The following is a 17,575-nucleotide window of genomic DNA, read 5'->3' as shown; positions in this document are numbered from 1 at the left end:
TTGTTAAAGCGCATGGTTCACAAATAGCGGTGGTGTTGGTGTATGTAGATGATTTGATCATCATAGGTGACTATAGAGAAGTGGTGCACCAACTAAAAGAGAATCTATGTACATGGTTTCGAATGAAATATTTGGGGAAGCCAAAATGGTTTTTAGAGTTGGAATTGAGTTATGAAGATAATGGGTTCTTATTACATCAAAAGAAATACACGGAGGATCTTTTGCAAAGGTTTGGTATACTTGATGCAAAACCATCTCATACACCCATGGATCCAAACGTTAGGTTGTATCAGTTCGATGGATACAAATTGGATGATGCTACATTGTATCGAAAGATGGTGGGAAGTCTAATCTACCTCATGTTTGTTGGATTAGTGTCTAAGCTCGTAACTATATTTGGTATGTACTTGACCCGGTTGTGCATGGTCATTTTGGGTTGCCTTCACGAAAGCAACTTGATAGGATGATTTATGGAGAAAGAGGATTAATTATAATTTATTAATATATTATATGAATAATATATTAAAGGAGAAATCATATTGTTTAATTAATATTAGTCAAGAATTAATTAAGAATTAGTTTTGTGACTAAAAGACATTAATTAAACTTAGGGGACTGGAATTGTAACTATAAGATAATTGCAATTGGGCTATGGATCACATTGGAACATAGGTTAGACGAATTCTATGGGAAGCCCATAAGGAATTCGTCCAAGGGGTGTTCTAAAGGGAGTCCATGGGCTGTTTGGAGCCTAAGCAGTCAAATTAGGGTTTCCTTGTTTGATAACCCTAATGGCCTCAATATATAAAGACCCCTATGACCCCAAAAACGTGGTGAACTCTTTTGGAAAAACCCTAGGACGTTTTTGGTGCTCCTCCTCCTTCTCATTAGTCATTCTCTTGCTCTTGGTGTTTGTAAACCATTAGAGGAGTGACATTTGTGACTTTAAGCTCCAAGGAAAGAAGATTGAAGAGATTCAAACAATTCTACAAGAGGTAATCATCTAGATCTGTTCTTACATGTCAATTTCGAAATTAGTATGCTAGATCTAGGGTTTACAAGTCTTGGATGAATTGCATGTACAATAGAGAAACCTAGATCCAAGCATTAGGGTTTGCATGAGAACATAGGATGTTCTTTTGTATAAAACCCATCAATGTTAACTCGACCAGACCTAGCGTACTGTGTGGGAGTCTTAAGCAGATTCATGCAACAACCCAGTAGGCCACATCTTCATGCTATTCGACAGGTCCTTTGATATGTTAAGGGGACAATTGGGTTGAGAATTAGATTCAAAAGGGAGTCACAATTCATGTTGTCTGGATACTATGATGCAAATTACGATGGGGACCTTACCACTCGTCGATCAACAACCGGGTATGTTTTCTTGCTTGGAAGTAGGCCGATATCATGGTGCAGTAAATTGCAACCTACAGTGTCATTATCAATAACTGAGGCTGAGTATCGTTCCGCTGCGATGACTGCACAAGAGTGTACATGGTTAAAGCAAGTTTTAAGTGACCTGAGACATGATTGTGGAGATCAGGTGGTGCTAAGATGTGACAATATGTCAGCAATCCAATTAGCAGGTAACCCAACATTCCATGCTCGTTCGAAAGATATTGAAATCCATTATCATTACATTTAAGAGAAAGTGTTAATGGGTGAAATTGATCTAGTACATGTTGATACGGATAATCAAGTGGCAGATATGCTTACAAAGGGGTTAACGAAACCCAAACTATTGAAGTTTATCTCACTAATTGGAATGAAAAATTGTGGCATTGAGAGGGAGTTTGTTGACTAAGCAATGTCACATCATCAACTTGTGACCGTTATAGAGCATTTGCATGTTTCAAGTTGTTAGTAGTGTCCTAGTTTTATGGTTATGCACGTTGAATAAAGCTTGTAGACTCAGTAGAAGTTAGTTCCTATTTTACTGGTTTATTTTCATATAAAAGTCTTGTACTTTCTAGAAGTTAAAGCAGTAGTGAAATGCAATTTTTTATTCCAGTAGTTTACATATCATTTTCAGTCGTGTTTTCTAAGTGGTAGTTCCAAGTTTTCATCTTGTGAAAGTCAACAAGAACAACCATATATGAATTATTATTATATGAATCAAAGAGATAGAAAGTAAAACAATATACTTACAGAAGGGCCTTGCCAATTTTAAAATCAACTTATCTTCAACTAATTTTGGTTGAATATTTAAAAGTAGGTTCCATTTTCTATTCATGTATATGTAAATAGGTTGGCTTAGTTTAAATATATCTCTAACAGACATAAAATTCACATATTTATATAAATTGCAAGTGACCTAAATTCGTGGAATTGTTTAAAGGATTCCAAAAAGTAAATTAAATACAAAAACTTTTAAAATTATTTTCTTAAAACTATTATTATTATTATTATTATTATTATTATTATTATTTAATTTTGTTTTTAAACGACAAATATAACATACTTCTAAACTAGTAAAATACTCCTAAAATCCACTTATGCCACGACGAAAGTTGAACACTCAATCTTAAGAAGAAGAAACAACACCAAATACCGCTAGATTAAAAAGCCTTTGATTATTATTATTTAAGTATCATAACTTTTAAACATACAAAACTTTTAATAATACATAATTTAATTATTAGCCATGTATATAAACGACATATGCTGAAGCTTGAAAGTTCTTTGAATGTAGGTGGGAATGGGCCAGGTGATGAACCGACTACAACTAAATTTATTGCTGTAGGCTCACAATCACATCATTATACTAAACTTCGAGAATGACGATCAAAAACTATTCTATACAGCAGTATAAATATTATGGTTTTATTTTTATAGTTGGCGGTTTAAGTTTGGTTGTAAATATAATAAATAAATAGTAAATTATATTTGTCATTCGGAAAAAGACGATAAAAAAAATTGTGATGAGACAGAGGTAATATTCATATGTGAACATAAATTTACATATATTCATGTATGAATCCACCACCTTCCTCTCATCCCCCACCTACCTACCGCCACCACTGTCACCGCCACCGCTACCCCTATGATCACCTCCGCCACCGCTGCCACCACTTCCGCCACCATGTCCGTCACTTGCCGCCACCACCAACACTACCATGTTCACCTTATAAACAAAATTTTCATTGAGAAATATGGATGTTTTTTGGGAAAAAATTAATGAATCGTTAGTTAATACAAATATAACATGAGTTAGAAACTGATTGATCGAAAAAACGTCTCGATGATTCATATATTTAATGATTCAAGCGTTAATTCTTTTTTCGGAAAATTTTATTGAATAATCCAAAAAAAAATGAATATTTGAACTATTGTTTTGAGAAATTTTTGTGTATCATCTAATGATTAATGTCTTTGGTTCGTCAAAAAAACATGCATTTGATTTATTTCTCACAAAAGTTTTGTTTCTCATAGGATATATATATATATATATATATATATATATATATATATATATATATATATATATATATATATATATATATATATATACAGAGAGAGAGAGAGAAAAAGAAAGAAAGGGGGGGGGGGTTAAGATTAAATATAACATACTAGGTGTTAAACCCGTGTACCATACGGGTTGATTAAAAAAAATTATATATGAAGATATAAACTTTAAATATTTTTTTAAAGAAAAAATTAAATATTAAAGTGTAAATATTAAGTATTTTTGAAAATAAAATTTCAAAATATATATACAAACAAGATGATGAATAAATAAATAATTCAATTTATATTAATAAAACAAACTATAGAAAAATAATTATATTTTGACCAGATAACATTTTTTTTAGTTTGCCAATAAAAAGCAACAAAATTTTATTATTATTTTTTTTATATAGACCATTTTGTCTAAAATGACAATGAACTTTAAAAGAAACATGTCAATTTTGAATTATATATATTGAAGAAAACATATTAAAATTTGAAAATATAAGGAAACAAATTAGTGACACATTAATTACTTTCTATAACCTAAAAATTAGATAGTTAATTAAGAAAATCAAAAATTACTATAAAATGACAAGTGGAAATTAATTTCTAAGAATTAACCACAAAATTACATGTGTTCAAATGCATAAGAAATTGACAAGTGACAAAAAGTTCTTTATTTATTAGAGAGGATAAATATTCTATGAATACATGATCTTTTTTTCCATTAAATTAAAAAATAAATGTTTGTGATAGAAGGGTATTTTATTAACATGAGATAATATTCATAGATAATCACTCCTAATTAGTTAATTAGTTGTAAAAATACATGTTATAAACATGAGATAATATTTATTATATAACTACACCTAATTAATTGTATGTGTAATTAGTTGTAAAAATACATGTTATTATCATAATATTTACTATTGAATATTGCTATGAAACTTGCGCCATGAATAATTAATTTTGGTATTTATATAATTAAATCATCAATCCATTTTCTCTTGAGATCTAATTAATCATGACACAAGTTTCAAAGCAATATTCAATAGTTTCTCGTTCCCATAGAATATGAGTGGAGATTGTACCACGCTAAATGTATATATTTGATGACATTGTCATATTTTATGGGTAGGTTTGGTTGTCTATCAATCAATATCATCGTCACTTGTATCCCGACCATTCTGAACATGTAAATTTCCAACAGTTAAATCCTAAAGATGATGCTGGTTAAACATATAAACCCTATTTTTACTTTACATATTCACTATTAAACATAACACCATATTGACAAATAACTATTCTCACATAATGTGAATGCCTAGAATTTGATTTCATTGAAGCATTCTCATAGAATGTGAATGTTCAGAATTTGATTTCATGACAACATTCTCAAAGAATATGTTTCTCACGATTTTATTTGTTATAAAGTGTTGGCATGCCTAAATTATTTATTTCTTGATTATAATTGTCATCGTTTGTTGATTTCTTAGGAGCCATACAAGATGTTTATAAGGATTTAATTGCTTCTATGGAACATACTTCAAAGGTCCATTCTACAAATCGAGTCTCTTGAAGACTTATAATCGTGTTGAAAAACAAATATATTCTACCAATAATATTACATTTTGTGGAGGCCTACATCACAAATCATATCTATATTTCTGCGAGAATACATCACATTCGTGTAAGAATGGTTGGAAACAAGTTGATTCTTTTGATCATTGAAGAAGATCAAGTTCATCTTTTCAAGAATCATATATTTAAAAATGTTATTTCTTTAAGGATTTTATTCCTTTTTTTATGACATTATATATATATATATATATATATATATATATATATATATATATATATATATATATATAAAAGTGTATTAAAATGTTTATGTAACACCGGTTTCCTGATTTTGCAATATGTGTTTTGTAACACCTCGATTTTAAGTATTTTCCATTTACACCCTTAATATTGAATTATTTTGCAAAATTGGTCCCAAGGAGCCTTAAGTGAGAAACGTGCCTCTATTGCGTACATTGGGCATACACATGTGTATGTTGGGCATACATGGTCGACACCCAAACCCTAAATTTTAGGGTTTGGAGACTATTTAAGCATCATTAACTCCCAATACCATTTCCCCTCATCAACCTCCTTTGCCCACTTCATACCTTACAAACCCTAATTTCCATTTGTTGTGTTTTGAGCTCATTTTTGGTGATTAGGAGTCAAATATGGAAGGTAAGAAGCCATTGGATAGCAAGCATGGAGCTCCAAGCATTGAGATATGAGTTTTACACCCCTTAAGCAGCCTCCAGAAGGTATAAAGTTTTGAGCTTGTTGATTATCTCGTTAGATCTTGCTAGATGTGAAGTTTCATGCTTTTAGTCCCATATTCTTGATCTAAGTGAGTATGGACTATGCTAGACCAAATGAGTTGTCCTTTTCGACGTTTAAGGGTGTCTAGAGTTATAAAAATGGAATGTTGATTGCTCATATCCCTCCATACATGCTCTTTAGTGAAAGAAATTCCCGATAATTTATGTATGAAGGAAGCTCATGGCTTGAGCCTTATAGCCTCACGACGTGAGAAGCAAAGATTCTAGAAGATAATAACGCGATAGCTAAGTTTCCTTGTCAGATACAAATTGCTACGAACCTCACGACGTGAGATCTTAATCCTCACAACATGAGGGACGTTTTTAAGGACACTATAAATAGCCTTTTCCATATTGGATTTTGAGAGAGTTAAATGAATTGTTCTGGAGATTAAGTCAAAATTAGAAGCCAGAAACCTATGAGATTCAACTTTTGAAGGAGAGATCAATTAAAGCTAAGAGATTTTGAAGATCCAATCAAGACAACACATTACACATTCAGTTTGATCATTTTTAGCTTTATTCCTATTGTGTCTTTGTGTTTAGTTACTTCCATGAGTAGCTAATTTAGTAGACTTTCATTTATTTAGATATAACCTAAAACTATGATTTAGTTTCTTATTTTATGGATTATATGAAGTTGGATTTAGTTTGTGTTTGATTATCGATTCCTAGCATGTTAAAGCTTTAATCTTTGTTGCTTACATTCATGTTAGGTGTAGTTAAATTATCAGTGTAGATTACATGAGTTTGATTACCTAGTAGTTTATGATCATCAAACTATTAGAGCTAGGATTCATCAAATCTTAGATTAGTTAATAAAGACAACAGCTTTAAGTGTGTTAGAGAACATGATTTGATCATAAATGTGTTTGATAAATCATCTCGATCATAGGAATTTACCTTATATATATATATATATATATATATATATATATATATATATATATATATATATATATATCTTACATTGCTAAATTATCATTAATAATCAATTATGTGTTTGCTATTGTATGATCATTATATAGTAGTTCATGAATTGAGGAAATTTTAGGAGATCCGATCAAGATTGCTAATAATATCTATTTTAGTAACCAATTTTATTAATCCATAAATAAGAACCAACCATAGGAAAATGGTGGATTCAAAACTAAATGAAAGTTCTTATAATATCTTGATAACAACCATTCTTAGTTAAGTGTTTGTTTAGTTTTAAGTTAATATGAACTTGCAAAATCAGATAAAGCCCCTTCTTTTGTTATTTGTTTTTAGATTAATTTTTATAATTCTTTTAATAAATTGAATTCCATTTCCCGTGTTTGATACGCAACTTACTTTTCTATCCTAAAAACTGACTAGGTACAATGCCTATTAGTGCATTTGTAGATAAGTTTTGTTAGGACTTAAATTTAATTTGGTAGGTATATTTAGTGTATATCAAGTTTTGGCGCTGTTGCAAGGGAATGGATATTTCAGTTGTAAGCTTAATTGCTTTAGGTTAATTGATCTTTTTTTAGGGGTAAAACTCACAAACAGTAATTTTTTCTGCATTAGTTAAAATTTTCTGAGTTTCAGAACTCACACAATGAGCCTTATAGTCTCACGACATGAGAACTGCAACTTTAATTTTTAATTTTATCTCGTTTTTACGTTTTTATTTCTTTTTTGTTTCGATAGCACAATGGTGGACACAACTACCATGACGATGGAAGAGTACACGAAAAATATGTGTGAAAGCGGTTCGGGACTTGTACTCCCTACAATTCCAAACACCATCAACTTCGAGCTAAATGGACACATCCTTTACCCGCTAAAATATATTTTATCTTATGGGAAAGACCATGAAGACGCTTACACGCACATTGATGAAGTCAATGATATTGCCGATTATTTCAATATTCTGAATGTACCAAGAGAAACGGTGTTGTTAAGAATGCTTCCGGTCACCATAAAAGGAACAATTAAGGATTTATTAAAGTCACTTCCACCGGGAACGATCACAACATTGGCACAAATGTGTGAAGAGTTCATCCACCAATTTTTCCCACCAAAAAAAGTTGCAAAATTAAAGATGGCTATCTCAAATTTCAAGCAAAACGCGGGGGGAATCATTATATGAGGCATGGGAGCGCTATAAGGGGTTACTAAGAAATTATTCCCATAATGATCTTATTGTGCAACAAAATGTCTCGATCTTCTAAGATGGGTTGAATGTAACAACTAGGCAACTCCTCGATTCTCAAGGACCACTCATAAAGAAGAATCGCGCTGAAATTAAAGAGCTAATAAAAGAATTTTCAAATCATTCATGGGAATACGACAACCCTCGAGAAGACAAGAGAAGAGGATACAAGGATGGAAATGGTGCTTCAGAAGAATTGGCTGCAGTGTTGGCAAAATTAGAGACCATGGATCGACGAATGACGAAGATGGATCAATCCGTACATGCAATATGTGTGGGTTGTTATAATGGAAATGGGCCACACTTAACCAAGGATTTCCATTTAGAAAAAAACAGGAATAGGAAAGTTCAAGTTTTTTTTTTTTTTTATTCTGGTGGTGATCGATTTAATGAAGATTAGAGAAAGCCAATGAAAGAATGGTTTCCTTATGAAGAATAGAAGAAGCAAAAAGAAGAAAAATATCAGCAAACTGGACGAGAAGAAGATGGATTATTAGTCAATACTTAGTAGATTTATGGAGGCTTTTCAAAAAAGTCACGATGCGATTGATGTTACTATTAGAAATCAACAACCTTCCATCCATAACATCAAGACTCGGCTCGGGAAATTAACTAAGTTTGTGAATAAACGATTACCACCTAAAATTTCCGATCAAAAGACGCAACCTCATGTAATGGTTATATCTACTGAAGAAGACACCATCTTTGAGTTTTTAGAGGCAATAAATGAAGACATAAAGCAGCCCGAGTTGATGCCAAAGAGAATAAGGATCGAAGAAAAAAAATAGTGCTAGTGCCTAGTTTTCACGACGTGAGGAACAACATCTCACATCGCGGGGTCATTCTAATAAAAAAAACTTCATCTTTTGTTAAACCATATCAACCTACATTGCCTTTTCCTTCTCGACCTAGAGTACATCCATTGGAACAAGAACATAAGAACTTTATAAATCAAGTCAAGAGCATACCAATCAATAACCCCTTTGTTGAAGCATTAGCCGAAATACCAGAATATGCAAAGTTTCTTCAAGATCTCCTCCACACTTGTCAATAACTAGAGAAGACATCCAAGGTAGTTCTTAATGAACAATTTTCAACGATGATTATGGAAGGAATACTAAAGAAAATGGGAGATCCTGAACGCCTTACTTTACCATGTGAATTTGGAAATAACACAAAGACATTCGCGTTAGCCGATTCGGGTGTAAGCATTAATTTGATGCCATATTGTTTTTACCAAAAGCTTAACCTTCTAGAATTGAAGACCACAAGGATGACAATTCATATGACAAATCATTCGGTGACAAATCCTCAAGGCATAATTGAAGATATATTAGTAAAAGTTGGAAAATTTATTTTTCCAGTTGACATTGTGATGATAGACATGAATGAGGATGAAGATGTACCTATTATCCCTGGGCGCCCTTTACTTAATACCGCGCGAGCCTTGGTAGATGTTTATGAATCAAAGTTTACCTTGTGAGTGGGAAAAGAAGAGATGAGATTCGGAGTTGAAGAAGGATTTGAGAAGTCTGAAGCTCAAAATGAAGTGCACTTTATGGATGAAGAAAATGAAATTGAAGAATTAGAAGATTTAATGGAAAGAAGTCCAAACAAGAGCAAAGCCTAAAGAAGAAGTCAAGCCCACTAAACCAAGAGCCTCGATCTCGATGATTTTTTAGGCCTTTGCTTTTACTACACAAAAAATACAAGAATAAGAACTTCGTGAAAGCGAAGAGATAAGTTCAAGTGATGAAGAGGATGATCAAGAAGGAAAGGAGGTAAATTTTGATGGAATGAAGATAGACAAAAAGGGGCTTGCTTAAAACCAAGTGAAGAACTCGAATGATAAAAAATCCCAAGGAGTTAAAAGAAAACTTAGAGCTTGCGATAGACAAATAAGGAAGGAAAATTCAAAGAAAGTGTAGATAAGATGGGTAAAATCCTACAAAAAAGAGGTGGAAGGAGAAGAAGGAGCAAAGGGAGATCCCACTCCCAATCACAACATCGTAGGGTGGGAAGGAGTCTGACTCATGACTCTGTAAAAAAGAAGCGCTTTTCTAGAGGCAACCCGAGCTCGGTTTGCATTTTCTTTTCTTTTCTTTTCTTTATTTGTTTTTACATTTTAGGATAGTAGTCTTAGTCATTCTTTGTTTATGAAATCAAGTGCGGGGTCCTACTCATATGTGAAAGCCATTTTAAAGAAAAAAAATCGATTTTTTGGCAATTGAAGAAAAGCCCGATAAAATGGTCCATGTGAAACTTACGACATGAGTATTAAGATCCTCATGACGTGAGGGTTAAAAACACGGGCATCCACTTAAAAGAACAAAAGTCACTTTCTTTAGACCCACTTTGAAACACTTATGTCGTGAACCCCCACTCCCCCCACTTCGATATCGGCCAGAATCTCCATTTTCTATTGCTTTCTTATGTTAACATCATCAAAGGTATAATTTTTATGTTCCTTAATCCTTAATTTCATTGATTTTGGGTATTTGGGACTTAGGGTTTATATTTATGTTGGATTTAGTCACAAATTTCCCCATTTTGGTATTAAATGAACTTGCATGCTCAATTTTCGGGCATTAAAATACAGTTTAAGAAAACCCTTAGTGATTTTTGGACTCAATTTTTCTTGAGTGAATATAGATTGTGAAGTTGCCATCGACCGACCTCATGACGCGAGGATTAGTCCTCACAATGTGAGCTTTGATGCATCCTTAATCTGCCAGCTATTTTTAATGATTTTTCTTGTTTTATTTTTGTGGTTTTGTTTGTTGCTAGATTTTACTGAAAAATAGGACCAAAGAGGACCAATGAGAAATTCCAAGGAAATGTTTCTGGACTGCACCCGTTGAAAGGTTTCCCGACAACCTTCCTCAAGGCTTGTTGAACAATTAAACGAATAAGTTGGGGTGGCTGTACAACCGGGAGTTTTGCATTTCCCCAACAATTGACTAGGAAAATCTAGAAAAGATATGAATCATGGAAATGTTGTACCAGTATGCGACAAAAAAATCGTTGGGTATGGGGTTTCTTTCACGTGCAATGGCTGGAAGAATTTATTTTCTATTAGTTAGACGGTTTTAAACAATTATGTATCGAATTCTTCGCAACGGTTTCATTTTAAGAACACACAGAGGATGCTCACTATGCTGGGGCCCTAGTCTTTCGTCTTGGGGGCAAATACCACGAGTGCAGTTTGGCCGAGTTTTCTTGGAGGATGGGGATATACGAACAACATGAAGCGATGTATCCAGTTTTTGACATATTTTTAGGGCGGATGCATGTGACTATTACGCAGGGGTAAAAGCGTATGAGTTTTGGTCAAAAATTGCTAACGGGAGGTTTCATTCCAGGGTGTCGCAAGAGAGGAAAATTCGGTCACCCATTCACAGACTTATTCACCGCCTCGTGGCATTATCCATTAACCATAAGAAGCATGGGGACAAGGTCACAAGTCTCAATTTGTTTTTCGTATTGTGTATTATAGCACTGACGATGTGTTATAATATTCCATATTTTCTGGTGCAATATTTGGGGACTAAAGTGGTAACTTCACGAGCTGGGAGTCCAATTGCGGGTGGGAATTTTGTCACTCGTTTGGCAAAATCATATGGAATTTTCACCCTAAGATTGAGTCATACTTTGACATGCATAGGAGAGGATGAACTTCCTTTGAGTTACTTAGAGTCCGTGAGGGTTATTGAGAACATGGGGACGCATTGGAGGATATCGATTGATAAGTAAGTAATTGTTGAGCAGTCCGAAGAGGAGCCGAGACCGAGAGGATGACGAAACATTCATGGAAGAGGTGAGAGAGGCCAGCCGATACAACAAAATGTACCCATGGGAGGAGAACATTCTCGTGATGAGATGATGGCCAAATATTTTGATAGAATGAGCATGAGTATGAATTGGATAGGTGCTACTATGGAGAACAAGATCCAATACTTTCATTTAAAGCAACCACCTAACTTGGGAATTAATACCCGATTCGTCCTTCGTGGAGCGAGATTTGGCTGGAACAAAATGAAGGTGCCAACACTAGTGGAGCGGGTGGAAATGGAGATGATGAATGACTTATTTATCCTTTTTATTTATTTTATTTTATTATTTATTTTATTTTCTTAGATTATTTTATGTGTGTTTAATTTGTGTTTTTGTTGTTTTGTTTGTTTTTAAACATGTAACCGAACGGTAGATGTTTGTTTTCATTTTACAACCATTGGTTTGTTTTGTTCGCAAAATTGTTAACATATCGAGTGAGAGAACTAAAATGGAGAGTCGAATGTGTTAGAGTTTTAGTACTGAAGACCACATTTTCTAATAAATGTGGGGTGAAGAGTGATTAGAGATCAAGCGAGAGTTGCAAAATTTTCGAAGTTAATAACGGGGTCTTAAATAGTTAAGAGCTTCAAAATCTATAATAAATCCATATCCAAGGTTTAAAACAGAAGCTGTTTTGAAGGTGCCTAGTTCTCACGACGTGATCTTTCCCCTCTCACGTTGTGAGCCCTCAAGTATAAGCGATGAGTGTACGATCTGATTCTTACTCACGACATGAGCTCCATACATCTCACGACGTGAGCATCTCAAAGTCACGATATTCTGATGTTTTCAAGTTCTTCTCTTCATTCTATTCACCTTAAAACATGGCGTAAGCTTTCCCACGTTCTGAATGTAGTTCAAATTAGATTTGAATACTTACTACACCACACTTTGAGAAGATAGAATCCTTTAGTTTCAAATTTTTGGTCGGCACATTCAAAGTTAGTATCTTTAGTCCAGTTACAGTTACATATTCAAGATGTTCAAGCTTTCAACACACTTTCAAGAATTCTATCTCGCCAATACTACGCCAGAGGAGTCTGTTCCTTTTTCTCTTTTTTACTGTTTTTATGTGCTTAAATTGTTTGATGCATACAATGAGGGTATTGTATGAAATAAGTGGGGTAGGGGGTTGAAAAAGAAAAGGGAATTTAAGTTTAAATTGGAAAATAAAATTTGCTAGATTAGAAAATTTTAAAAATTTATAAGCTTGAAAAATGGTTGAATTTGGAATATAGTTATAATTAAAAACTTAAGTTGCTAGTGTTGTGTGGGACGATCCAATGTGAACTCAAATGTTTAATTGAGCCAACATATGTTATAGTATATTTGTGGCTTCCCAATCCTAGTGAAAAGTCATAAGATATAAAAGGTAATCTGGTAGTTCGGATGACATAAAAAGTTTTGCAGCGTGTATCAGAAATGTATCCAGGAGAGCTTATGTAGTCATTGCACCTTAGACTAATATCTCTAACCAATAAATGTTCAAGTTAAGCTCCCTTGCTTAAGCATATGTTTTCATTTTTAGGGTTTTTATATTTGAGCGAAAAAAGTGATATATATATATATATATATATATATATATATATATATATATATATATATATATATATATATATATATATATATATATAAGAGAAAGTTACAAATTTGAAAGAATTTTGAATAAGCTATCAAAGTATGATGATCTAGAGATCAAAAATTTTGAAGAATAAAAAATTGAATATACCAAAAATCAAACAAAAAAGGTGTTGAATTCTCAAAAATCAAAGAGAAAATATCAAAGAAGAGATGAATTCCAAGAGCTTCATTGTGGTATCAAAGTTGTAATCTTTTTCTTTCTAGGTTATTTTACCATATGTATGCTTGGGAGTTTAGCCAAAAATACCTTGAGGTTAAGAAAGTTTTATGAGGATGGACTCGGAGGGTTGCAACAATGAGTGTCATACAAACTAAGGGGTGAATGTTCATAAGGATTGTGAGTATTTAGGATCATGAAGTATTTAGGAACTTTAGACACAAATATGTGCATTGCGGTCTTGGTGTAATGGTTGGGTTCTAAATGGATTGTCTTATGTGATGTTAGTGATGGATAACTTAAAAGATCAGTATTTCTTGAGGGAAAACAAAAGAGAAGTGTGGGGTATTTTGATATTACCATATTTATACATATATTTAGTCATTATTTTAATACACGTTAAGTTATATTTTGGTTAATTGCAAAGATATTTGACACTAGACTCGATTCATGAGGTCTATAAATGCAGCGGGAGGCATTTGTTAGACCGAAGGGCATCACAACAAATTCGTAATGACCGTACCAAGTTCGAAAGGGAGTTTTTGGAATGTCCTCTTCTCGGACTCGAAGTTGATGATAACTGGATCTTAGGTCAATTTTGGAGAAGTAACTAGCTCCTTGAAGTTGGTCAAATAGATCGTCAATCCGAGGGAGTAGGTATCGGTTTTTGACATTGAGCTTGTTTAATTCCCTATAATCGATGCACATTCTGAAAGATCCGTCCTTTTTCTTGATAAACAAGACCGGAGCTACCCAAAGGTGAGAAGCTTAGTTGGATGAATCCTTTGCTCAACAACTCACTTAGTTAGCTGGCTTACTCTTGCATTTCGTCGGGAGCTAACCTGTCGGGTGATTTGGCAATTGATGTGGCTCCTAGTATTAGGTCGATTCGAAATTTGACCTGTCTTTCTGGGGGTATTCCCGAAAGGTGTTCTGGAAATACATCCGGGAAGTCACATGCCACTGAGATGTATTTAATGTTTACTTCTTCTTTGGTTTTATCCACAACATGAGCGAGGAATGCATAGTTTTTCTTGTGCATGCACTTTTATGCCTTAATGCACGAGATAAGATGAAGATTGATGTCAGGTTTATCACCATAGATTATTAGGGTTTCATGATTGGGGAGATGAAGGCAAACAACCTTCTCGTGACACATAATATCAGCATGATGCGAGCTTAACCAATCCATGCTAATTATCACATCAAAACTCCTAATTTTACTGTCATCAAATCTATTTGAAATGAATGATTGTTTAGTGTTAATGTGCACCCTACACAAACATCTTTGGTTGTTTCGGTTTTCCCATTAGCCATTTCCACCGTGAAGGCTTCGTTGAGCTTCTGGGGTTGTTGATTTATTAAGCGTTTGAACTTGTTACTAACGAAGCTTCGCTCGGCTCCGCTATTGAATAAAATGCATGCATAAGTGTTTTTAAGTAGAAACGTACCGGTAACAACCATTGGGTCCTGAAGTGCTTCATTTTGACTCAATGTCAATACCTTCTTGAGGCTTCTGCCCCCTAGTTTTCAGTTTTGGGGAAATCGCGCTTGAAATGACCACTTTCTCCACACCCATAACAAGTGTAACTGGCCCCAACATTGTTATTGTTGTTATTGTTGTTGTGATTATTGTTGTTATTGTTGTTGTGATTATTGTTGTTGTTTGACTGTTGGTTCTGTTGAGGTTGAGTTGTACAGTATCTTGTGGTATGACCCTTTCGATTGTAACTCGTGCAATGCATCTCCCTGCATTCTCCATGATGGTGAAAATTTCACTGGCTACACTTGGGTAGGGTCCCTGAGTATTGTTTGGGAGTAGTTGGTGTGGATGAGGCTGGAGCATGTGGTGTTGAGGTGACCTGAGCAGTAGCAGTGTGGACTGCTATTGTTTGTTGCTTCTTTGATGACTATGAGTTTTGTCGCCCTTTTCGCTTGTTGTTCATGCCTTTCTTGTTATGACCTTCCTTTTTAACTTCAGTTTTCCCTGCTCTGGCACCCTTCTTGTTTCCATAGTCGTATAACTTCTTAGATAGCCTTTTAGCACTGTCATACGTTCCAGGGTTTGCTGCGATTACATTTCCTTGAATTGGAGAGGTCAATCCCCAAATGAATCTTTCAATATTTTTCCCTTCAGCCGTGATCATTCCTAGACACAAGAGTGACAACTCACCGAACCTTGAGATGTATGCTTCAATGTCAAAGTTTTGGACTGTGAGATTCCATAGTTCTTGCTCCAACTTTTGGATTTCTCCCCTTGGGCAATACTCGGCCATCAGAATTTCCTTGAGCTCTTCTCATGGCATAGCATTTGTCATAGGGAGTGTCATGGCCTCTACGTGGCCATTCCACCAAGAGAGAGCTTGATCGACGAATGTGCAAGCCGCAAACTTCACCTTGCACTCATTGGGACATCCACAGATCTCAAACACAGATTCCACTTTTTCTAACCACCTTTTCAGAGTTATTACGCCTCCCATCCGGTTGAAGGTTCGAGGTGGGTCCCTGGTTCATCCCATGGTTTGAGCTTTCGGTCCCTTGCCCATTAACTCCACCGTTGTTCCCGTGGTGAATATGAGATAGTGTTGCTGTAACTGCAGCTAAAACTGTTGCTTGAAATGTCTCTAAGTTCATTTCTAGTGGAGGCGGCGGTGGTAATGTTGCATTGCAGTTTCTATGTGTCTGTCTCTGAGGCATCTTTCAGTCATAGAACGGAAAGATGTTGAGCATCCAGTGTATTTTAGTTTCACGATTTATTGATTATAGAATAGTGTCGGTGATTTGGTTATGTATAAGAATGTGAGTTCATAAAATCAACATGTAATATTAGTAACATAACACATAACAGATAACAACATCATGAGAAAATATATAACCGTTTTCATTAATGATAATCTTTTGAGTACATGAAAATTTGCCTACATAAGGCATACAATACATGAAGTGAAATAAAATCTGACAGAGTAACGACTCCATGAGTAGTGTAATCACTTAATCATTTAGTCGATAGTACATAGGGTAGTACATAAAAGAAAATCATAACGGTAGTAGGTAGTAGATGAACATATACTAATTGCGATGAGAAGGGTTCGGTGGTGTTGAAGACGAGGTGGATGCACCCTGGAGTCTCGCAAGGTGCTACTCGGCGACCTGAAGCCGGGCTTCCAATGTTGCCTGTCGCGCTTGGTAGTCCCTAACTACCTCATGTGTCTTCCTTTCTGTGCGCTCAACCGTGACTCTCATGGCAATCATTTGGCCGGCGGTTTCCTGTGTCTGTTCTCTGATGTCGCGTGTCCTCCTTACCATCACCGACAGGGCTCGGTCTGCAGGTCCACCATGACTCAAGTCGTAGTAGTCCTGGTTGATCCCAAATGGAGGTCGTACCCCTTGCTGGCGGCTCCACCTCCATATCTCGTGCGCCTATAGGGATGTAGGACCATTGGGGCCCATCCTGTATGGGGGCACCCTGGCCATGTAGGGCGGATCAATGACTTCGGACCCCGTGTCCGAGTCATGTGTGTCGCTGCCATCAACCTCCTCCCCATCTGAGTCATCTACCGGTTCTGCCGGTCCTCCTATAGGCTCTTCCTCTGGCTCATCCTCTAGCTCTTCCTCTGGCTCTAACCATCCACCATTCCCCTGGTTGGGGAAATAAGGATCTCCTGGATGATGGAATCTGGCCATAGTGTCTGCACGAGGGGTGAGAAATGTGTAAAGAGAGTATGTGTAAATAGGTTTCCAAATTACTCCTATAGCATTTTAATTGTTTAAGTTTGAGTTTCCTAAAGCTTTTGGATAGGAGGTAAGTTTCTAGATCCATTTCCCAACATGATCACTCCCAAACACATGTTGGTCGTATTTTGAACAAATATAGTTGATCAAGCTATATTTATCCCCAATACGACTACATAACTGTCTGGGTTTAATCAC

General features: G+C 35.0%; 1 non-coding gene across 1 annotated transcript; it reads right to left on the bottom strand.

The window, feature by feature from the left end:
* Positions 1 to 7,893: 7,893 nt before the first annotated feature.
* Positions 7,894 to 8,001, bottom strand: LOC111895005 (small nucleolar RNA R71). The gene has a single exon (XR_002851394.1). It is a non-coding gene; the product is annotated as a small nucleolar RNA R71 (small nucleolar RNA).
* Positions 8,002 to 17,575: the final 9,574 nt, after the last annotated feature.

Source organism: Lactuca sativa, chromosome 4 (genome assembly GCF_002870075.4).
Source record: "Lactuca sativa cultivar Salinas chromosome 4, Lsat_Salinas_v11, whole genome shotgun sequence".
Classification (NCBI taxonomy): domain Eukaryota; kingdom Viridiplantae; phylum Streptophyta; class Magnoliopsida; order Asterales; family Asteraceae; genus Lactuca; species Lactuca sativa.
The sequence above is the reverse complement of the archived record's forward strand: the minus strand, read 5'-3'. Positions and strand labels throughout refer to the sequence as shown.